Source organism: Acanthochromis polyacanthus, chromosome 5 (genome assembly GCF_021347895.1).
Source record: "Acanthochromis polyacanthus isolate Apoly-LR-REF ecotype Palm Island chromosome 5, KAUST_Apoly_ChrSc, whole genome shotgun sequence".
Taxonomy (NCBI): domain Eukaryota; kingdom Metazoa; phylum Chordata; class Actinopteri; family Pomacentridae; genus Acanthochromis; species Acanthochromis polyacanthus.
Window position 1 is genome coordinate 36,355,005 of NC_067117.1, and position 24,651 is coordinate 36,379,655.

Sequence of the window (24,651 nt, forward strand, 5' to 3'; positions counted from 1 at the left end):
TGTTCAAAATCTGTTATAAAATGAAAAATAAACATATTTCAAACATGAAATCATTATTGTATTGACCAAAATATACCGTAATACAAACAATAATACAAATGATTATTCTTAATCAAAATTACAAAGATGCTATAAAAGCACACTGATTCTTATACGGGGCTTTTTTTTTTACTCACTTATGGAAGAGTTTAGGGTCCAATTACTGAAGCATCTAAAGGTCATTGAGTCAAAAATTACAGAATAAAGATTGTTTGTCAGTGTGATAAAAAGACTGTGTTTGGAACCTTAAAAATATTACGGCTGGTCTTCTCTAGCTGCGCAGTGAAGGCAGTGTATCAGCTGCAGCTGCAGTCCTCCATCTTCATCTCCTCAAATGCAGTTTTACATTTTATCTATTCAAACATTAATAGGAAATAAAAATACAAATTCAGGAATTTATAAGCATATAACATACAACAAAATATGGAAAATATGCCACAATATCAGAATTAAACAAAAATGCAACTACAGAATTTTAAAAATCAGTCAATTGCATCAGACAGAATCGATGACATGAATAAAGTTCTTTGACCAGCTTCCGCTGTCCAACATTGCAGTCAGAAGATAGTTGCCTTCCAGATCCATGTCTTCTTCTAGCACAGGGGTCGGCAACCTTTTACACTCAAAGAGCCATTTCGACCCGTTTCCCACAGAAAAGAAAACACCGGGAGCCGCAAAATCCTTTTGGCATTTAAAATGAAGACAACACTGCATATATCGCTTTTTTACCTCTATGCCCTTGTTAATCAGTCGTGATTAATTAATTACAAAGCCTCTAATTAGATAGATTCATTTTTTTAATTGTGTCCTTCCACTAATATTTATCTTGCTTGGTTAATGTCATTTTTGCTCCTGGACCTCACATGTTACGTAATGTTAGCTGGAAATCAATATTTTGCGAATGTCTATTTAACTTGTAAAATCTATTTATCTTAAGCTAATAACTTTTCTCCGGTAAGTCGCTGACCTATTTTCCAAGACGACACTCATCTTACTCTCTGACCTGCTGCCTGGATGTGACATCGAGCCGTGTTCTTGCGAGTAACGTGTATTACCCTATCATGAGTACTTTTGACTCAAAGACAAGACGTGTCTTTCTTGGAGTGGAGCTTTAATATACAGGCTTGCCATTCTTGAGTACAAAACGATGTGAAACTACAGGCGTTGCATCTCCAGGAGTAAAACAAAAAAAGGCATGAAATGTGTGGGAATCTGAAGATCCATGTTGTTTCTCTGCATCAGTTTGCGCTCTCATGTCACAGGGGAAAAAACCCCAGCAACACATCCGGTGGAGTGACACGACAAAATAAGAGCGGTAATTTCACAGTACAACTCTATATTAAAATGCATTTAACGCACCTGAAAGGCAGAAAAATTTATTTTCCAAAGTTACAGGGAGCCACAACAGAGGGCTGAAAGAGCCGCATGTGGCTCCGGAGCCGCGGGTTGCCGACCCCTGTTCTAGCAACTTCTTTAATATTGTGCTTGGCCTGCCAGCCCTTCTAATAGTATAGCCATATAGCAACTTGTCGGTGAGGTGTGATTTCCAGGAGATGTTTTGTGCCATCCAAAACATTCTGGTATAAGTTCCATCAGTTCTTTTTGAGAGTGTCTTCATTAGTAACCAGGAGTGAGATCCACGAAGCCAAGATGGATTCCACCGAAGCCTTGAATACTCTCATTTTGGTTGCCCTTTCAATAAGAGATGCCCATATCTTTGACAGAAGGTTGCAATGCTCCCCAAGCTTTACCAATTTTTGCTTCTATATCACGTGCTGTGTTGGTGTAGCCTCCAAGATATAGGAAATCAATCTAGTGCATACAATGTCTCCTAAGATGTTGGGTTAAGGTGCATAAACTTCATCTTGCCAAGCATTCAGGAAGAGTCTGATCTGTCTTGTTTCTTACTCTACCCAATGCAGAAGGTCTTCTGCTTCACTGAGATTGTTTTCCAAGAGGGCAATATCATCGGCGAATTGCAAGTTCTGGGAGGACTTCTTCAGGGTGTCTTCTATTTTGACGATGCTTTAGGGCCAGACCATCGGAGGGCAACATTGCATTCTTTAGTGCATAGTCTAGGCAGATGATGAAGAGGAAAGGCACAAGAGGGTCTCCTTGAAACACTCCAGTGTCTATGGAGAAGAGATCTGTGTTGCCCTTGACTGCAGAAGTGTTGACATACATAACTTTTATTGCTTTAACAATCGGCAGATAGATTCCATATGCCAGTGCAATTTGGAACATTTTGTTTCTGTCAATTGAGTCGAATGAGTTATTTATGAAATAAAACAAATAATTATTTATACTTCAATTATGTAAAAGAAACTTAAAACTTACAAATGCAGAGTGGGATAGAAGCATGGCTGAAAATTGCACAGTTCGATATCCAGTGCAGCAGTGTGTTGTGTGTCTGTTTCAATGTACTGTTTTTGCTTTCTGGCCTGAATACTGTCTTTGTGTTTGGGCTCCTTGGGTCTCATCACCAATCCACCAGTATAAAACTGCCAGCAGACATCTATAAACACGCTCAGACAAGCAAAGCAAAGACCACCACAAACAACACCCGAGTCAAACTAAACTGCTGTATTGGTTGAGCATCTTGCAGTTTTCTGAGGCGCTGATAAAAACCAAATCAATTCTGCTGGGATGTTCATGTGGCTCTATATCTTTTGGATGTGTGCTGTCATAATAACTAAGACAATCTATCAGGCTTGAGCTTCTGAATTTGCTTAGAGATTTCACGTCATCTAGCGTTAGAAAAAAGCTGTTTTTGAGATGTACACGTTTGCATATCATCAAACCATTAAATTAACAGTAAGATTATGTCTTTACTGAAAATTTGATTCTGTGTCACAAAGGTGGATCCCTGTAACCTGAAAATATTTGACTTCACTCGGTTTACACAATCAATTTGGGGTCAAAATACCTATTTTGTGGTGGAGAAACAAAGAGGCTGCTTCTGAGAGACACAGTTTCACCCAGATATTAAATGTGGTGTACCGTACGAATCGTTGGACCCTCCTCTCTTTTTTACTAAGTCCTTCCCCTCAAATTACTGTACAAAAGGAGTTCCCAAGGTGCTTGAGTGCTTTGGTTGACTAAGTGCAAGAGTAATTAAAAGGATGGAACTTTTAGGATAGGGGTTGCACAGTGGCGTAGTGGTTAGCACTTTCGCCTTGCAGCAAGAAGATCCCCGGTTCAAATCCCGGGGTGGGCCTGGGATCTTTCTGCATGGAGTTTGCATGTTCTCCCTGTGCATGGGTGGGTTTTCTCCGGGCACTCCATCTTCCTCCCACAGTCCAAAAATATGCTGAGGTTAATTGATAACTCTAAATTGCCCCTTGGTGTGAATGTGAGTGTGATTGTTTGTCTGTATATGTAGCCCTGTGACAGACTGGCGACCTGTCCAGGGTGTCCCCTGCCTTCACCCGAGTCAGCTGGGATAGGCTCCAGCACCCCCTCCGAGACCCTAGCGAGGATAAAGCGGTGTATAGAGAACGGATGGATGGATGGACTTCTAGGATACCCTGGTCATGTCTCTGGTTTGCACTGTGCCTGGTTGGAATGTGACAAATTTGGCTGTGGTTGCTCATCAATTATGTTTGTCACTCACTGAGCCTTTAATCTCTTGGGCACAAATCAGGTGCAGCAGAGGGGTAGGAAAAAAGAGAAAAAACTAAAAGAAATGCTTGAAAACATAACAAGAATTTCATGTCAGCTGGGCCACAAGGAAGTGCATGTCTGTAAATTGTGGGTGTCTATAGAGAAATAGTGTTCAGATGTCAGTAGAATATACTAACTATGTTGAGATGATGTTACTTTATTGTAACAAACTGAGTTAGATTCAAGAACTCACAAGAAACCGTATTCGGTCCCATCAAAGATAGTAATAATAATAATAATAATGATACATTTTATTTGGCAGCGCCTTTTATAACACCCAAGGTCACTTTACAGAGCATAAAACAGAGTAACATAAATAAAACAAAACAGACACAAGTTACACAACAGTTAAAAACAATGAATGAATTACAATGAATATGCAGATTTAAACAGATGACTTTTGAGTCGTGACTTAAACTGGGTTAAAGAGAGAATGTTTCGGATGTCTGGTGGGAGAGAGTTTGGCAGCAGAACGGCTGAAAGCTTATGGAGCCATAATGCTGACAGTAAGTTTTGGCATTGAAAAATGTTGAATTGAAAGCGAAAATACAAACATTGAAGTTTCAATCTTACTGGCAGTGTTTTCGCGTGAGGGGCGGGGGCTCGGGGGCGGGGCTTATAGCGCCAAAACGCACTTCTTGGTTTTGAGGAAAGGGGACAGGAGGAGATTGCACTGCAGTGTTGCCAACTTAGCGACCTTCTCGCTAAATCTAGCGACTTTTCAAAGCTCCTAGCGACTTTTTTGTCAAAAGCGACTAGCGACAAATCTAGCAACCTTTTCTGCCGTTTTGGAGACTCTGATATGAAAACTCCCTACTGTTTTCAACAAGCAGCAGGTGCTGCTGTGAGCTTCTCCCCCTCCCAGAGCACAGGCTGTCAGTCCAGTAACCCCGCAGCAGTCCCAGTGAGGGGAGGGGGAGAACCACATCACTCCGCGGCCAGACGGCAGATGAATCGCGCATGCACAGTCACTACAGATCTCATCCAGACTTACAGAGCCACATAAACGAAAATGTTTCTTCACTGTCATGCTGAAATAAACCACAGCATTTAGCCTCTAGTACAAAAACATGTTTTGGGTGTTTTATATTCACTTTTTGGTCTCTTCCACAACGTTATTCCTCTCTCCTACAACGTTGATTACAATTACATGCAAACTGGGAAATATGCTAATTAGGCGATGACGTCATTTGGCGACTTCTAGCGACTTTTAGGACAGACAACAGCGACTTTCCTTACTGAGGAGGTGGCAACAGTGTTGCCCTGTGCTGGCTAACGCCATTTTCATTTGACCAAGCATGGATCAGAGTTCACCTGGACTTCGAAAAATCCTTTTTCAAAGATTTTACCTGTGAAGCACACATTAAGACAGAACGCAGATGGAAGAATATAAATCACATTTGAATATTTTAGCAGCTTAACAAATAAATATAATAAAATTAGTTTTGTTTTGCCTCTTTATTGTGATAGTAGCAGTGAAGAGTGACAGGAGATGGGGAGAAAAGTAGGGGGCTGACATGTAGCAAGCAGAGTTGACTGGTGGAAAAAGGGAGCTGGAAGCAGAGGGCTGGAGGAAGGCCAGCAGCAGCATCCCACAGCGGACACGATGGAGACTGGACCAGCTGGTGGAACATCAACCGCAGATCTGAAGCATCCAGCTCTGGGACCAGGGACACTCGGAGAAATAGCACAGGGGGAAACAGAGTGAATGTACTGCAATAACGGTATACATGTTAAATGTAAAGGTAGATAGAGAAGGGCTCAGTGCGTAAAGAGAAGTCCCCCAGCAGCCTAGGCCTATAGCAGCATGACTAGAGGCAGAACGAAGGGACGTCCAAGAGGGAGTCAGCTGTGCAATGAAGACACAAGCTGAACCCCTGTGGGTCACCCAGTCAGCCCCAACTATAAGATTTGTCAAAAAGGAACGTTTTAAGCCTGGTCTTAAAAATAGAGAGGGTGTCTGCCTCCCGAACCCAAACTGGGAGCAGGTTCCACAGGAGAGGCGCCTGATAACTGAAGGCTCTGCCTCCCATTCTACTTTTAGAAATTCTAGGAACAACAAGTAAGCCTGCAGCTTGAGAGCGAAGAGTTCTACTAGGATAATAAGGTACTATCAGATCTTTAAGATATGATGGAGATTGGTTATTAAGAGCTTTATATGTCAGAAGAAGGATTTTAAATTCTATTCTGGATTTAACAGGAAGCCAGTGAAGAGAAGCAAGTATAGGGGAAATATGATCTCTCTTGCTAACTCCTATCAGTACTCTCGCAGCAGCGTTTTGGATCAACTGTAGATGTTTGAGAGAGCTATTTGGACAACCCGATAATAAGGAATTGCAATAGTCAAGCCTGGAAGTAACAAAAGCATGAACTAATTTTTCTGCATCACTCTGAGACAGAAGGTTCCTGATTTTTACAACATTACGCAGGTGAAAAAAGGAAGTCCTACAGATTTGCTTTATGTGTGAGTTAAAGGACATGTCCTGGTCAAAAATAACTCCAAGATTCCTCACAGTAGTACTGGAGGCCAATGTGATGCCATCCAGAGTAACTATTTGCTTTGAAAGCGAGTTTCTAAGATGTTTGGGGCCAAATACAATGACTTCAGTTTTGTCTGAATTTAGCAGTAGGAAGTTAAAAGTCATCCAGGTTTTAATGTCCTTAAGACAATCTTGCAGTCTAACTAACTGATCAGTTTCATCTGGTTTCATAGATAAATACAATTGTGTGTCATCTGCATAACAATGGAAGTTAATACAATGCTTCCTAATAATATTGCCTAAAGGAAGCATGTATAACGTGAAAAGTATCGGTCCTAAGACAGAACCCTGAGGAACTCCATGATTAACTTTAGTATGCTCAGAAGAGTTATTGTTGACATGCACAAACTGGAACCTATCTGATAAGTAGGATTTAAACCAATCCAGTGCTGTCCCTTTAATGCCAATTGAATGTTCTAGACGCTGTAATAAAATTTTGTGGTCGATTGTGTCAAACGCTGCACTAAGATCTAACAAAACAAGTATAAAGACTAGTCCATTATCTGATGCTATGAGAAGGTCATTAGTAACTTTCACTAGAGCTGTTTCTGTGCTATGATGCACTCTGAAGCCTGACTGAAACATTTCAAACAAATTATTCCTTTGTAAGTGTTCACATAATTGATTTGCAACTGTTCTTTCCAGAATTTTAGAGAGAAATGGTAGGTTGGATATCGGTCTATAGTTAGCTAACACATCTGGATCTAAAGTGGGCTTTTTAAGCAAAGGTTTGATGACAACAACCTTAAAAGCCTGTGGTACATAGCCTGTTACTAGAGAGAGATTAATCAGATCTAACATTGAAGAATTAATTAAAGGTAAAATCTCCTTGAAGAGTCTAGTTGGGATAGGATCTAAAAGACATGTTGATGGTTTGGATGTAGAAACTGTTGAAATTAGTTCAGAGAGACATATAGGAGTGAAGAATTCTAAAGATTCATCAGGTCTAACAGCCAATTCAAAAGCATCTGTGACATTTGTAGGAAGGGCCAGATTAATTTTATCTCTAATCAGAACTATTTTCTGTGTAAAGAAGCTCATGAAGTCGTTACTGGTTAAAGCTAAAGGAATACAAGGTTCAACAGAGCTCTGACTCTTTGTCAGCCTGGCTACAGTGCTAAAGAGAAACCTAGGGTTGTTCTTGTTCTCATCTATTAAAGATGAATAATAAGTTGTCCTGGCATTACGAAGAGCTTTTTTATAGATTACTAGACTATTTTTCCAAGCCACATACACTACCTCTGAATTAGTGGAATACCACTTTCTTTCCAGCTTTCGGGATGCCTGCTTTAAAGTCCGCAGCTGGGAATTATACCAAGGAGCAAGTCTTCTCTGAGATATAACTTTCTTTTTTACAGGTGCAACACTATCAAGAGTTGTACGCAGTGAGGCTGAAGCATTAACATAATAATCCACTTCTGTGGGGGTAAAATAATAATATTTGCCTTCTGATTTATCAGTAAATGTTGCTGAAGTAAACAGTGAGGGTATTATTTCCTTAAATTTAGATACTGAATTGTCAGACAAACACCTACTGTAATGATATTTGTTCTCAGCTGCTAAACAATCCTTTACTTTAAATTGAAACGTTATCATAAAATGGTCAGAAAGAAGAGGGTTCTGGGGAAATACTGTTAACTCTTCAATTTCTATGCCATAAGTCAGGACAAGGTCAAGAGTGTGATTAAAACTATGAGTTGGTTTATTTACATGTTGAGAAAACCCAATTGAGTCTAATAATGAATTAAAAGCTGTTGTAAGGCTGTCGCTGTCTATGTCAACATGAATGTTAAAGTCACCCACAATTATAACTTTGTCTGAACTGAGCACTAATTCAGATAAAAAGTCTGAGAATTGAGATAAAAACTCAGAATAAGGAGCAGGAGGACGATATATAACAACAAATAAAACTGGTTTCTGAGCTTTCAAATTTGGATGAGAGAGACTAAGAGTGAGATTTTCAAATGAGCTGTAATCAGGTTTAGGCCTCTGGTTCAATCTTAAACTAGAATGGTAGATTGCTGCTACTCCTCCTCCTCGGCCTGTGATTTGAGGAATATGACAGTTAATATGACTAGGGGGAGTTGATTCGTTTAGGCTAACAAATTCTTCCTGCTGCAACCAGGTTTCAGTCAAACAGAACAAATCAATCTGGTGATCAGTTATCAACTCATTTACTAGCAGAGATTTAGACGAGAGAGATCTAATATTTAACAGACCACATTTAATTTTCCTGTCTCTTTGCTCTGTTGAAATAGTGGTATTAATTTTTATTAAATTTTTGTGGTTACTATTTCTTTTGCATATTTTTGATTTGTTTAATTTATTGAATTTTGGTGGTCGGGGGACAGACACAGTCTCAATAAAGTTAACTGAATTACTGGAGGGTGACAGCTGTGAGGAAACTGCAGAGAGGTGTGTAAGACTACAACTCTGCATCCTGGTCTTAACTCTGGGTTGTCATGCTTTAGGAGTACTAATAAAATCAGCCATATTCCTAGAAATGAGAGCTGCACCAGCCAAAGTGGGATGGATGCCGTCTCTCCTAATCAGACTAGGTTTTCCCCAAAAGAGCTCCAATTATCAATAAAGCCCACGTCGTTTGATGGACACCACATAGACAACCAGCGGCGAAACAACGACATGCGGCTAAACATGTCATCGCTGGTCAGATCAGGCAAGGGTCCAGAGAAAACTACGGAGTCCGACATGGTTTTGGCGAAAGTACACACCGATGCCACGCTAATTTTGGTGACCTCCGATTGGCGTAACCGGGTGTCGTTACCGCCGACGTGAATAACAATCTTACTATATTTACGATTATCTTTCCAAATGACATAACGTTCAATCCGCCCCTGAGGTGAACTCTGATCCATGCTTGGTCAAACGAAAATGGCGTTAGCCAGCACAGGGCAATCTCCTCCTGTCCCCTTTTCTCAAAACCAAGAAGCACATTCTCGGGCTATAAGCCCCGCCCCCCTAGCCCCTGCCCCTCACGTGAAAACACTGCCAGTAAGATTGAAACTTCAATGTTTGTATTTTCGCTTTCAATTCAACATTTTTCAATGCCAAAACTTACTGTCAGCATTATGGCTCTGCGAAAACACTGCCAGTAAGATTGAAACTTCAATGTTTGTATTTTCGCTTTCAATTCAACATTTTTCAATGCCAAAACTTACTGTCAGCGTTATGGCTCCATAGTGAAGCTGCTGGAGGACGGGGGTGATGTGGTAAAAGGAGGGAGTACGGGTGATGATACGGGCTGCAGAGTTTTGGACTGTTTTGAAGTTTACGGAGGGATTTGTGGGGGACACCAAAGAGGAGGGAATTACAATAATCAATACGGGAAATGACGAGGCTGTGAACTAGAATGGCCATGGTATGAGGGGTGAGGGAGGGGTGGAGACGATTAATATTGCATAAGTGGAAATAAGCAGACTGAGTGATGTTATTAATGTGGGAGTGAAAAGACAGTGAGCTGTCGAGGATGACACCCAGACTCTTTACCTGAGGGGAGGAGGACACTGTGGAGCTGAGGAAGAAACTGTCAGCTTTGGATAGGGTGGATTCAGTACCAACTAGAAGTAGTTCAGTTTTATCACTATTTAATTTGAGGAAGTTTGCAGTGAGCCAGGATTTGATCTCAGAAAAGCAGTGGGTGAGGGAAGAGGGAGGGAGGGTGGAGTTAGGTTTACTGGAGAGATAGAGCTGGGTGTCATCCGTGAAGCAATGAAAGTGGATACCATATTTACGGAAAATTTTGCCAAGGGGGAGGAGGTATATGATGAAGAGGAGGGGCCCCAGGACAGAGCCCTGGGGCACACCAGGAGTGACAGGGAAGGGCTGTGAGGTGAAGGACTTGAGCTGAATGAACTGAGTGCGGCCAGTGAAGTAGGAGTGAAATCAGTGAAGCGAGTGTGAGTGATGCCGATGGAAGAGAGTCTACTGAGGAGGATGAGAAACAGTGTCGAAGGCCGCACTCAGATCAAGGAGGATAAGTATGGAGAGTAAACCGGATTGAGATGCCATAAGGAGGTCATCTGAAATCTTAATCAGGGCTGTTTCAGTGCTGTGGCAGGGACGGAAGCCGGACTGGAATTGTTCATAGAGGGAGTTTTGTTTGAGATGGATGTGAAGCTGCGAGGCAACAATTTTCTCGAGGATTTTGGAGATGAAGGGGAGGTGAGAAATGGGGCGAAGGTTATTAAAATGACTGGGATCTGAACCAGGCTTCTTAAGAATGTAGTATATAATAATATAACAGTATATAATAAATCTAACTTGTCATTCATGTGAAATGTGGGCACACTGGAACTGTTAGTGTCTAGTTCCCAAATCATGGAACTTTAAACTCAACTTTAAGCACATAACCGATAGAAAAGCAACAAACAAGGCCTGAACATTGTACAAAATCTTTAATGTGTTTAAATGAACAATGTCATCCCATGTTGCATAATAAACATTTAGTAAGTCATTCAACATCAATGTTTTGCAGGATAGATAGCAGTTATCTATATCAGAAAAAAACATGATTGCAGCATTTTATCAAGCATGTCTTCTTCAAAAGCTGATAAATGATTCAACTAATTCAATGCCATTCAACTGGCCTTTAGGGGAATGCAATGAGCACTTGTTTTCCATTTATAAACCTGAAAATTAATCCACATATCAACAAAGTGATGTAGAAATAATTATAGTTTCAGGAAAATTGTCATTAGCTTTAACCCTAATCTGCAGTCTTAGCATTTTTGATGTTTGGATTACTGTTCTTTGTATCTTGCATGGACAAATTTTAAGTACTATTTTAATACTATTAAGCATATAGTTAACATTTCTTTGTTGCTTGCATAGACAATTTTTAAGGTTTATTTTAATACCATTTAACAGTAAACATTTGATTCCCATTTCTTTTTCTCAACCAGAAATTTGGTACAGAAGGCAATTTAATTCAGTAGCATTAGGTTATTCAGTTTATTCTGTAAGTTTATTTGTAGCCTATATATAGTATATATAATTAATGATGCATTTGATGCATTGAAAACATTATCTGTACTAAGTTCATCTAGGCTTCTTTAAGATATGAGCTGATGAATCTGCTAACAAAGTAATTTGCTCTGAAAAAAATGAGGTGTATTTTAGGCAGAAGTATTTTTTTCTGGCGAGTTATTAACATTCAGTTTGAGTTCTTAATCCAAATTCTTATCTGTATTATGCGCTCTTACACTATTCAGGGAGCACATTCTTAAGACTGGGGAAAGGATTTATGTTATTAAATGGTAAATATACCTTTAATTCACTGCTGAACTCGTGCTCCTGCTTTGCCACATAGCATTGTTTTGAGCTGAATGTATCAAGAAAACAACCTGAAAAGGCAAATTATCTGAGTCAGTTCCCACAGCACCAACCCCAGCAGCCACCTGCTTGGAGCTGCACCAGCACAGCGTTCCCTTTCTCTCCCTGAAGGGAAATTGCATATGGAGCTGAACGCAATGTGGGGAAAAACAAAACAAACCAAAAAAAAAACAGATGATGAAAGGTAAATATGAATTCCAGGTGGCTTTTTTAATCTCTGCTTTTGTAGCTCTGTTCCATGGGGGGGGGGAAGTGCCCAGAGCTGGAAATGGGTGGCCTTCAGTGTTCTTCTTGGTGGAGTATCTGTGGCAAGCAGCTTCTCTGAGCCAGGGTGTAACCTACCCTAAAGAGAAAGATATACGGGCAGATGTTGGATACATAGACAGCAAAGGAAATCACTTTGCTTGTAAAGACAACTTCAAAAATCATGAGATGTCTGCTGTCTTTGACAAGTTAAGCTAGAACATATATAGTAGAGTCATTTTGGGGGGTTCCGTGACCAACCTCTCCGTACCTTTTTTTCTCAGTGGATTTGGCATACTAGACCAATTTGAAGGAAATTTAGCTCCTATGTACCTCCCAAAAATGATGGCTAACTTTTTTATAGCCCAAAATCCAAAATGGCCACCAAAATGACTGCCATCCCCTATATCTCAGTAACTAATTCAGCTAGTAGGATAATTTTGGTGTCTAGACATAGGTTTTGAGGGTCAAGGATTCCAATTCTGCCATCAGTTCACTTGTAAAACAATTCCATAGCAGAGAAATCCAATATGGCTGCCAATATGGCCGCTGCTATACAATTTTCTTTGTTTCTCAACTACTATGGCACCTAGAACGCTGATGTTGGTTTCTCTTCTTAATTTTCAGACACATCCTGAATAATGGATTCTGCAAGCGACAGTGATGAGTTACCATCAACGTCTTCAGCCAAATACGAATGCATTCTACATTGCGATCAACCCTGTACCCAAGCCGACTCTCTGGATAATATCACAGAGCAAAAATGGCAGTCGATTTGGGACAAGTCTTTAAGATGGAAGGGACTGGATCGTTTTCAGAATGCATGTGAAAATGTGGATTGGGGGAAAGGACCAAAAGGTCATTTCATGCACAACGCTTGCTATACCACGTTTTCTAGCAAGCGCAGTCTTTCTCAAGCAGAAAACCGAAAGCGAAAATTACAGGAAGATCTTGAAAGAGACAGTCAATCAGGTCAGGAGGATCCGTCTCAAGCTGCCACTCTCTTTTCACCGAAGAAGCTCCGGTCTAGTGTGGGTGTCGTGCACGACAAGAACCTGTGTGTGTGGTGTAATAAGGGACCACACAAAAGCAGTCACCGAGACTGGGGGCAACTGCTCCTCCTATCAACGAAAGATGCCTGGACAAAGTTCAAGTTGCACACAGTACATTTGGATGATCCGGTCCTGAGGTCAAGGCTCAATACACTGATTGCATCGGTTCCAGACTGCGAGACAGCTTTTGGACGGGAAATCCGCTACCACCGCGGCTGCTGGCGTAACTACATCACTCATGCCAAGCCTCTTTCAGATGATGTCACCCAACATCTGCAGGATGTGAACCTACGAGAAGCACAAGCCATCTTCTTCGATCATGTTCGGCAGGTTATCTTTCAGGACCATACCTTCCGGACATTACAGAGTCTCCTTGAGGACCACAAAAGAATCATATCCAATCATGGACATGAAAGTAAAGTCAAGTCCAGCTATGTGAAGGATATTCTGATACAGGAATTTGAGGAAGATATCGGGTTTCATAGACGCAGTCAGCAGAACGTGAGTGAAGTGGTATATGATAGGAGAGCAGCTGGTACATATGTAGAAGCAGCACTATCTTCGTTGGGCATTAGCGATGACCAGTTGGTTAGGAATGTGGCAGTACGACTCAGAGAGCAAGTCGAAGCCACTAATACTGTTCCTTGGCCTCCATATGTATCAGAGTTGGAGAGAGAGGAAGACTTGAGTGAGCTCCTCTTAAAACTGATAACTTGGCTGAAACACCCAAATAGGCTAGAAGTAGCGGATTTAAAAGTAGAATTTAGAATTTAGCGGATTTAGAAGTAGCGGATTTCCCATCCAAAAGCTGTCTCGCAGTCTGGAACCGATGCAATCAGTGTATTGAGCCTTGACCTCAGGCCCGGATCATCCAAACGTACCGTGTGCAACTTGAACTTTGTCCAGGCATCTTTCGTTGATAGGAGGAGCAGTTGCCCCCAGTCTCGGTGACTGCTTTTGTGTGGTCCCTTATTACACCACACACACAGGTTCTTGTCGTGCACGACACCCACACTAGACCGGAGCTTCTTCGGTGAAAAGAGAGTGGCAGCTTGAGACGGATCCTCCTGACCTGGTTGACTGTCTCTTTCAAGATCTTCCTGTAATTTTCGCTTTCGGTTTTCTGCTTGAGAAAGACTGCGCTTGCTAGAAAACGTGGTATAGCAAGCGTTGTGCATGAAATGACCTTTTGGTCCTTTCCCCCAATCCACATTTTCACATGCATTCTGAAAACGATCCAGTCCCTTCCATCTTAAAGACTTGTCCCAAATCGACTGCCATTTTTGCTCTGTGATATTATCCAGAGAGTCGGCTTGGGTACAGGGTTGATCGCAATGTAGAATGCATTCGTATTTGGCTGAAGACGTTGATGGTAACTCATCACTGTCGCTTGCAGAATCCATTATTCAGGATGTGTCTGAAAATTAAGAAGAGAAACCAACATCAGCTTTCTAGGTGCCATAGTAGTTAAGAAACAAAGTAAATTGTATAGCGGCGGCCATATTGGCGGCCATATTGGATTTCTCTGCTATGGAATTGTTTTACAAGTGAACTGATGGCAGAATTGGAATCCTTGACCCCCAAAACCTATGTCTAGACACCAAAATTATCCTCCTAGCTGAATTAGTTACGGAGATATAGGGGGTGGCAGTCATTTTGGTGGCCATTTTGGATTTTGGGCTATAAAAAAGTTAGCCGTCATTTTTGGGAGGTACATAGGAGCTAAATTTCCTTCAAATTGGTCTAGTATGCCAAATCCACTGAGAAAAAAAGGTACGGAGAGGTTGGTCACGGAACCCCCCAAAATGACTCTACCATGAAAAAATATTTGCCCCCTTCTCGAATTCTTTTTTTTTTTGGAGTATTTCCCTAACTTAAATGTTTAGGACCATTGAACAAATTTAAATATTAGACAAAGATAACTAGAGTAAACACAAAATGCAGTTTTTAAATGATGATTTAATGTTTTTAAGAGAAAAAAGCTATTCAACTCTACCCGGTCCTGTCTTGAAAAAGTAATTGCTAAATTGTTAAATCATTAATTGACTGTGACTTATCACATTTTTTGGAAAGCGACAGTCAGGCTTGGAGTCGGCATCCAATATGACCCGCAGAAGCAGGCAAGGGATGGCCTCGGGCAGCACGGCAAAGTCCGTGAAGACAGATAGGTTAAATCTCGAAGTCGGCGGTTACAGGAGGGAGGTAGACAGACAGGCAAGGGACAGGATGGACCGGCAGAAACACAGAGGTAGCTGATGCTGTGATCCAGCGGGGAGTGGAAAATAAAGCTGGGCTTTATTGGTGCTGTGATGAGATGCAGCTGCGCTCCCCCAACAGCTGTACCCAATACGCCGCTGAGGGAGGCGTATTGGGACAACTGCTCAGTTAAGAGGGAGAGGACCAGAGGAAAAGTGAGAGTGACAGACAGGTTGTGTGGAAGACTGATAGACAGACAAGATGGAATGAGAGAAGAGGATGACGACCAGGAACAGGAGAGGGATGGATCAGAGAATGACAGAGATAGGAAAAGAACTAAGGGGGACAGAGAGTGAGAGAAGGAGGAAGAGAGGGAGAGAGAGAAGGACAGAGGAAGAGAGAAACAGAACTGGGGGGCCAAGCAGGAACCCTGACACTGCTGACCAAAAAGTACCGTATTTTCCGCACCATAACGCACATCCGATTGTAAGGCGCAGTCTCAGGGTGCTTTCACACCTACGCCTTTAGGTCCGCTTAAAGCGGACTGGAGTCCGCAACACCTGCAAGTACGGTTCGTTTGGGCTAGTGTGAAAGCAGACCAGATTTTTTTGGTTCGGACTAAAGAACCGGACCGAGACCACCTTCGGGAGGTGGTCTCGGTCCGCTTCTATGTGAACTCCAGTTCGGTTCGCTCCTGGTGAGAACACAAACCTGTCTCCATTCGGACCGGCTTGATGGTCTACGGGAGCTTCCGTAGCAACTTGCACAGATTGTGGAGCATCGCCCGCTTTCTCCGATAACGTCTTGCAATGCATCTTCTCCGTGCCAAAAACGACTGTGTAATGTTCTCGTACCGAATGCGAGCTTCATGCTGGAACAACAGCAGTATTTGTGCTTGCTGCATAGAGCAATGATACGAATGTATGGCAACAAGAACGAACAGGAGAGCATAGTTCATTGTTTACGAATAAACCTCGATCCATGGAATAAACACAGCCTGTTGTTTTCTTGCGGGATTTTTCCCTCTTCACATGCTGCGCCAGTCAGCGTTCACCTACGTCATCCAAAACACCTTATTTTGTGAACAGCGCCGCCAAACGACTGGGGGGAGATATAACATTCATCGTAGTTGGTTCAACTGCAAAAAAACTGGTGTGAATGCGAACTGAACCAGTTGAAAATAGCAACATTGGGTCAATTCAATTCAATTCAATTCAATTTTATTTATATAGCGTCAATTACAGTCAAATCGTCTCAAGACGCTTTACAGAACCCATATGCCTGACCCCCAGAGCAAGCCCAAAGGCGACAGTGGCAAGGAAAACACCCTTTTAACAGGGAAAAAACCTCGAGCAGAACCCGGCTCTATATAGGGGGGACCCATCTGCCTGCTGGCCGGGCGGGTTGAGAGGGACAGAGGAGGGCAAGGGGGAGGGATGGGAGGAGAGGGAGGGGTGGGAAAGCAAGGAAAACACAACACACATTTGGATACATGCATGACAGGATATGTGACACAGACAAAGTATAAGCTAACATTGAAAACTGACTCATAGTTTACTCTTATGATGTATGGTTCTGACATTAAACATACTCCATATATAGCTAGCAGTAAAATTCAAACAGTATGTAAGTTAGCATAACAAGTATAGTGAAGGCGATGCAGAGTTGACTGGTGGAAAAAGGGGAGTTGGAAGCAGAGGGCTGGAGGAAGGTCAGCAGCAGCATCCCACAGTGGACATGATGGAGACTAGACCGGTTGGTGGAACATCGACCGCAGATCTGAAGCATCCAGCTCTGGGACCAGGGACACTCGGAGAAATAGCACAGGGGGAAACAGAGTGAATGTACTGCAATAACAGTATACATATTAAATGTAAAGGTAGATAGAGAAGGGCTCAGTGCGTCAAGAGAAGTCCCCCAGCAGCCTAGGCCTACAGCAGCATGACTAGGGGCAGAACGAAGGGACGTCCAAGAGGGAGTCAGCTGTGCAAATGAAGACACAAGCCGAACCCCTGTGGGTCACCCAGTCAGCCCCAACTATAAGATTTGTCAAAAAGGAATGTTTTAAGCCTGGTCTTAAAAATAGAGAGGGTATCTGCATCTCAAACCCAAACTGGGAGCAGGTTCCACAGGAGAGGCGCCTGATAACTGAAGGCTCTGCCTCCCATTCTACTTTTAGAAATTCTAGGAACAACAAGTAAGCCTGCAGTTTGAGAGCGAAGAGTTCTACTAGGATAATATGGTACTAACAGCGCTTTAAGATATGATGGAGATTGGTTACTAAGAGCTTTATATGTCAGAAGAAGGATTTTAAATTCTATTCTGGATTTAACAGGAAGCCAGTAAAGAGGAGCAAGTATAGGGGAAATATGATCTCTTTTGCTAACTCCTGTCAGTACTCTCGCAGCAGCGTTTTGGATCAACTGGAGATGTTTGAGAGAGCTATTTGGACAACCCGATAATAAGGAATTGCAATAGTCAAGCCTGGAAGTAACAAAAGCATGAACTAATTTTTCTGCATCACTCTGAGACAGGATGTTCCTGATTTTTACAACATTACGCAGGTGAAAAAAGGAAGTCCTACAGACTTGCTTTATGTGTGAGTTAAAGGACATGTCCTGGTCAAAAATAACTCCAAGATTCCTCACAGTAATACTGGAGGCCAATGTGATGCCATCCAGAGTAACTATTTGCTTTGAAAGCGAGTTTCTAAGATGTTTGGGGCCAAATACAATGACTTCAGTTTTGTCTGAATTTAGCAGTAGGAAGTTAAAAGTCATCCAGGTTTTAATGTCCTTAAGACAATCTTGCAGTCTAGCTAACTGATCAGTTTCATCTGGCTTCATAGATAAATACAATTGTGTGTCATCTGCATAACAATGGAAGTTAGTACAATGCTTCCTAATAATATTGCCTAAAGGAAGCATGTATAATGTGAAAAGTATCGGTCCTAAGACAGAACCCTGAGGAACTCCATGATTAACTTTAGTATGCTCAGAAGAGTTATTGTTGACATGCACAAACTGGTCCAAACGAACCACTCTAACGGACTATCAGGTGTGAAAGCACCCTCAATTACGGGGTTGATTTCTGTAGTTAAGCCATATATAAGGCGCACCGTATTATTGGGCATGTTAAAACAAGGAAATGGAAGAAAAAGAGTGAGTTTGGTTGAACTTTATTCTACTACATATTTAAAAATACACACATTATTTTTTGATCAATCTTTTGTCACACATCTATAAAAGTCCTCATCTTCTGTATCTGAATTGAACAGCTGGGCAATTTCAACATCAAACATGCCGGGTTCACTCTCATCATTGTCGGAGTCAGTCTCGTTGCCGGTTGGCTGTTTGGCAACGATGCCGAAGGAATCATAACTGATTGAATGAGCCATTCACAGTTTCACTGTACCGGCCGTGTGTACTTAGACTTGCATGGCTTAATCTTTGAGAAAAGCATATGCTACTAGCAGGATCAACCAGGTAGCCCAGACATGACAAGTGTGCGGCGCACACCCGAACATAGAGCTGCATAGCTTTATGTTCACAATTTGCATAGCAATTGTGCCTGGTCGGGACCGGGGCTGCGAAGCGTGGCTGTGCTGGGGTGAACGGACAGACAGTGTGGCTTGGAGAAATAACCGTTGTTCTGTTGTTTTTGGGTACAATATTAACCCCGCAGGATAGCACTCATACACACGTTGTGTGTCCCTCGTCCGTCCTTTATTATGTTCCCCCTTTACACCTTACAGTGCGATAGTTCCTATGGCACATAGGGACCTATCACTACAACCGTGTCGTCCGGAGAGTCGACCGCCACCTGAGCGGGACGATGCCAGCAATGATGCTGGCTTCCGCGAAAGCTCGGACAATAGTCAATACTGTGCGTAGCTTTATGTAATTTTCTCTAATAGGTTTATCGCTGCCAGCGTGTGTAGTGTACGTATTACGTCCCTATGTCGGCTGGAATTGGTCCGACAGTCAGATTTTGGAACTCAGTGCACACATAAGACGCACCGGGTTAAAAGGCGCACCATCGATTTTTGAGAAAATTAAAGGCTTTTAAGTGTGCCTTATAGTGCGGAAAATATGGTATATAAAGGCTCATCTTACTTTTACATCTGAATGATCCCCACGACTTTAGGGAGAATGTTCTATGGACTGACAAGACGAAAGTTGAACTTTCTGAAAGGTGCGTCTCCTTACATCTGGCATAAAAGTAACACAGTATTTCAGAAAAAGATCATTATATTAGTCAAACATGGTGGTCATTAGTTCGTGACCTCAAGCTGAAGCACACTTGGGTTCTGCAGCAGGACAATGATCCAAAACACACCAGCAAGTCAACTTCTGAATCGCTTTTAAAAAACAAAAACAAAATGAAGGTTGTGGAGTGCCCTAGTCAAGACTTGAATCCGATTGAAATGCTGTGGCATGACCTTAAAAAGGCCGTTCACGCTCGAAAACCCTCTAATGTTGCTGAATTAAAACAATTCTGCAAAGAAGGATGAGCCAAAATATTTCCACAGAGATGTAAAAGACTCATTGCTAGTTACAGAAAATGCCAGATTTCAGTTGTTATTGCTGAAGGTGATCCTACCAGTTACTAGGTTTAGGAGGCAATTACTTTTTCGCACAGGACCAGGTCGCTAGGAATAAATTTTTTCCCTCAATAAATATAATCGTTTAAAAACTGTGTTTTGTGTCTACTTGGGTTATCTTTGTCTAATCATTTGTTTGATGATCTTAAACATTAAAGTGGGGGAAATATGCAAAAAAAAAAAAAAGAATTTGAGGAGGGGCAAATACTTTTTCACAGTACTCTATACTGCTGACCGTAATGTATATGTAATTTAGTTTGTATGCTGTTTTGTTTTGAACCTACCTTTTCTTGACCTTCTGTTCAATGCTACAGATTAGAGGATTTTATCTTGCCAAGCAGCATCTTATGATTCTGTTCAGTGAGTAAAGTAATCAAAGCAAAGAGCAGGACAAAGAGACCCTATAAACTTCAAAGTAGGTTGTTATGTCCACAAATAGTTTGGTAAGTGTCTCTGAAATGATGTATGCCTGGCTGAAACACTAGATGCTGTATTTCTTTAATTTCAAGGAATCTATTTTATGAAACTCACACATAGTTTCTGAAATAGAAAGTTCATAATGGTCATCTGGGGTCTCCTTCATGGTCTCTTACTGCTTACTACTTTGGTATTTATGAATATAAGATTGTGTCTGAGCGCAGCCTCTAAGAAACAAACGGGAGACAGAGAGACCAGTCAAGTGCGGGCAGAAGAAGCCCGGAGAGTCCCATCTTTGACTGTAGACAGCCCTTCTCTGCAGAGATGTTGATTACTATGGAGCATGCCCCAATAGATGTCATTAATCAAGTTAATGAAACACAATGTCAATAAGAACCCTAACAAGATTCCTTTGCAAACCCGATGGCCTGCCTGACATCAACATGAGAAACCCTGCTAATGGAGTAACTGCCATCCCTGTGTGACAAGGAGGATTACAAGCATTAGCCACAAAGTTGGGATGAATAAGCACATGCAGTTAATTTAAAATGAAGAAGAAAAAATGTAGCACAAACAACTCTGCATTGCTCCTGGGTGATTTATTTATAGATTCAGAGAACAGACAATATTAGACTGGGCTGAGGTTATTCCTGGTAACGGAAAGTAAAATATGAACACAGCAGCAGAAAGGAGAGCATAACTATGTTTTTATTGTTATCAAACTATATTTAGGGTCATCAGAAGTGGTGTCTCATTAATAGATAAGGTTGGTGAGATTCTAAGTTTATCCTAGAAAACACCAAAACACCAGCTACTCTATACATTGTCTGAAATAAATAGATTTCTCCAAGTTGGTTTGTTTTAAACAACATGTAAATCTTTAAAAACAGCTCATAAATGTATACTTTTATATATTTTTTCAACAGGATACAGTTTCCTTTGTACTTTCAACAAATGTTAAAGTGGGTATGGAGGACTATTTTTAGGCCCAAGTTAATAAATAATTCTATTCATAATATGGTCATTTACCACATTAAAAATGTCTAAACTGTATTTCTAATTAATTTAATGTTATCTTCAATGAAAAAATGCCTTTCATTCAAAAATAAGGACATTTCTAGGTGACCCCAAGTTTTTGAATGGTAATGTACTTGGTGCATCACTAAATACTTATAGTAGCAAGTTGATGTATAGAGGCATGACTTAAAATAAGTACAGCGCATGTGTACATCATAATGCAGTGCAGAATGTCCCACTCTTTGCAATGGTGTGAGCACAATGGAGCTTTATTGCACAGGGGAAATAGTTATATCAGGCTATAGATATGCAAACACAGCTTGTTTTTTGATGACATGAAGAAACATTTAGAGTACCATTAGACAGTACAAATAGGCATGCAAGTTGCAAGATATAGCAATGTGGAAAAAACACACAGCAGACTGGGTGATTAGATTAGAGGGAAGCATGGCTCCACCCAGAGCAACAGGGAGACATGAACATCTGTATTCTAAATGACCGCAGTCACCCTGGGAGGAGATCACAGCACAGTCAGCGAATGTTCCCGCTTCTATCCATATGGCCTTTTAATCTCCACTTCACACCCGCATGTGGTGTGTCAGCCGCTTATGTCTTTATTTATTATTTGACATCATGCAAATGACCCCTGAGTGCCTTAGATATGTCCTTTTGCAATTTGTTTAAACAATTACTTGTCATTAGTTAATTGGGCAAAGCAAATGGCTGAATAATCATCACTCATCTGATGCAGCTTTTCTCTCTCGAGCTTTCCTCTCTCTCTGCCTGTCACCGACATAATAGTTGACACAGTAAAAGGCAATTTCTTTAAGCAAGCATTGCTACTTGAACTGTGTTCTGTAGCTATACTCCAGAGCAACATAAGCTAACCAAAGATATTCATGTGACATCTCTGTGAACTTGTGGACACAGTGAGACAAGTGTACAAGATGACCGCTTTGAGAGCATGCACTTTGTAGTGTAAATGTACTTTAAATAATATTCAAGTGGGGAAGAAAATTAAGGAAACTATGTCCTGCAGATTCAGTCACAAGTGCAGAGAAAACCACAGCACTGTATTAGGGTGTGAGGGAGGTTACGGGGGATGCTGCAGTTTAATTTAGCTTGAAGTACCTGGGGGATGCTGCACAAATTGGCCAAAAAAAGAGGGTTATGGGAATGTGAAGTGGTACACATAAGGTTAGTGACTGTTAAGCTATTACAGTATATGAATAATTACATGGAAACCAAAACAAATGAGGATAGTGATACCAAGAAATTAACACAAATTTACTTACAAGCGATAAGCTGATGGGTAATCACTGGCCTGAAAGTGGAGTTTAAGTGGCATTCAGTGGGTTTCACTGTGCATCCAGTTACTCAGATTCACATTCAGAACACTTTATTTGTCCTCCGGGGGTCAGTTAAAAAGGTACGTAGAGCAGGCAGTGCAACAATGACGTAATAAAGAAATAGGGAAAATATATATATACAAATCTAGAGCAAGTAATATAAAAATAAAAATAAAAAAAACATAAGAAAAAAGACAAAAAATGCAACTTGGTAACATACTAGTGCAAATATGAATGAAAAGTAAGTGCAATATGGCAATGAGGTAGATACAAGAATATATCACAGTAGATATAAATTGCAGAGTGCAAAATGACGTAATTCACAGAAGTCCATGTTAAAGTCCATGTGTGGTGGACGGGGGTAGTGGGGTGGAGGTTGCAGGAGGGGGAGTATGGTTCATGAGTTGAGAAGTTGGATACGCCCTGGGTACAAATGTAGCCCTTCTCCTCTGTGTCCTGCATGCAGGCCAGCGAAGCCGTCAACCAGAAGGAAGCCCCTCAACTGCTGAGAAGAGAGCATGTGAGGGGTCACGGATGATCCGGTTTGCCAGTCTACATGTTAACTGTTCATACACTGCAGACAGAGTTCTGAGAGGCAGTCCTGTAATTTTTGAGCATACAGTTACAATCCTTTGCAGGTGGTTTCCGTTCTGGAGGCTGATGGAGTCGAACCAGTAGGTGATGGAGAAAGTGATAGTGCTCTCTATGAAGGAGTAATAGAATGTCTGGAGAATGTTCTTACTTACTCCAAAAGAGTTGAGCTTCCTTAGGAGATACTGTCTCTGGTGACATTTTCTGATAATCTCCTCTGTGTTAGAGGAGAATTTCAGCTGACTATCAAAGATGGTACCCAGATATTTATACTCCTCCACAAGCTCAACAGGCAGCGCCATTTGCTTATTGGAAAAGGTCAGCACCATCTCCTTGGTTCTTTTTAACATTCAGCTCCAGACAAGAGTTGTCACACCAGTCCACAAACTCCTGGAGGACTGAGCTGTGGGACTGAGAAGGTCCTGATAGCAGAGACAGAAGGACTGTGTCGTCTGCATATTTGACCAGGTAGGAATTGGACTGTGTGGACCTGCAGTCATCTGTGTAGAGGATGAAGAGTAGCAGAGAGCGGACATAGTACTGAGGAGAACCACTGGAGGTGTATTGTAGATCATAAAAGGTGTTGTTGAGCCGCACTCTCTGTGATCTGTGGGTTATAAAGTCCAGTAACCACAGGATGAGCTGATTATCCAGGTGGAAGTGGGAGGAGAGTTTGTGAGCCAGGATGTGAGGCTGGAGGGTGTTAAATGCCGAGGAGAAGTCGGCAAACAGGAGTCTTGCTGAAGTGTTTGGGTCTTCCAGGTGACTGTGTAAAGTGTCCAGAATTAATATTGGCATCATCAACACCTCTGCTCAAACGATATGCAAATTGAGAGGGTTAATCTGTGAGTTAGTTACTCCGATGACATGTTATTTCACAATTCTCTCCATTGCCTTCATCACGAGGGAGGTGAGAGTCACAGGTCTGAGGTCATTGAGTACTTTGGTTGTTCTTTTCTTAGGGATGGTGATGATTGGGGCTGCTCAGTGGAGTAGTGGTTAGCACTTTCGCCTTGCAGCAAGAAGATCCCCGATTCTGCATGGAGTTTGCATGTTCTCCCTGAGCATGCGTGGGTTTTCTCCGGGCACTCCGGCTTCCTCCCACAAGTCCGAAAACATGCTGAGGTTAATTGACTACTCTGAATTACCCGTAGGTGTGAATGTGAGTGTGATTGTTTGTCTATATATGTAGCCCTGTGACAGACTGGTGACTTGTCCAGGGTGTCCCCTGCCTTCGCCCGAGTCAGCTGGGATAGGCTCCAGCACCCCCCGCGACCCTAGTGAGGATAAAGCGGTGGATAGAGAATGGATGGATGGATATTCCTAAATCTGCTTCTGTCTTCAACTCTTAAGAAGGGAAAGGATTTCAATTAGACGCCATAAGACAATAATGAGAATTGGACAGCTCATGCAACTAATCTGGATTACAATTCTGCAACTAATCCATGCAGTTTGTCTTCATTAAAACATATCAATATCACTTTTGTCAGAGGGATAAGATTTTCTGAGCTCTCACTTTCTAAACGGCTTCATATTATCATCATGAAAATAGACTTACATGTTCAGTAGAATACAGATTTAATGACAGC

The 24,651-nt window shown here is 41.6% G+C and overlaps 1 protein-coding gene across 3 annotated transcripts in view; it reads left to right on the forward strand.

Annotated features, from left to right (window-relative positions):
* LOC110954544 (metabotropic glutamate receptor 4-like) overlaps positions 1 to 24,651 on the forward strand; it is a 330,260-nt gene that overhangs the window by 149,875 nt on the left and 155,734 nt on the right. The window lies entirely within an intron of this gene.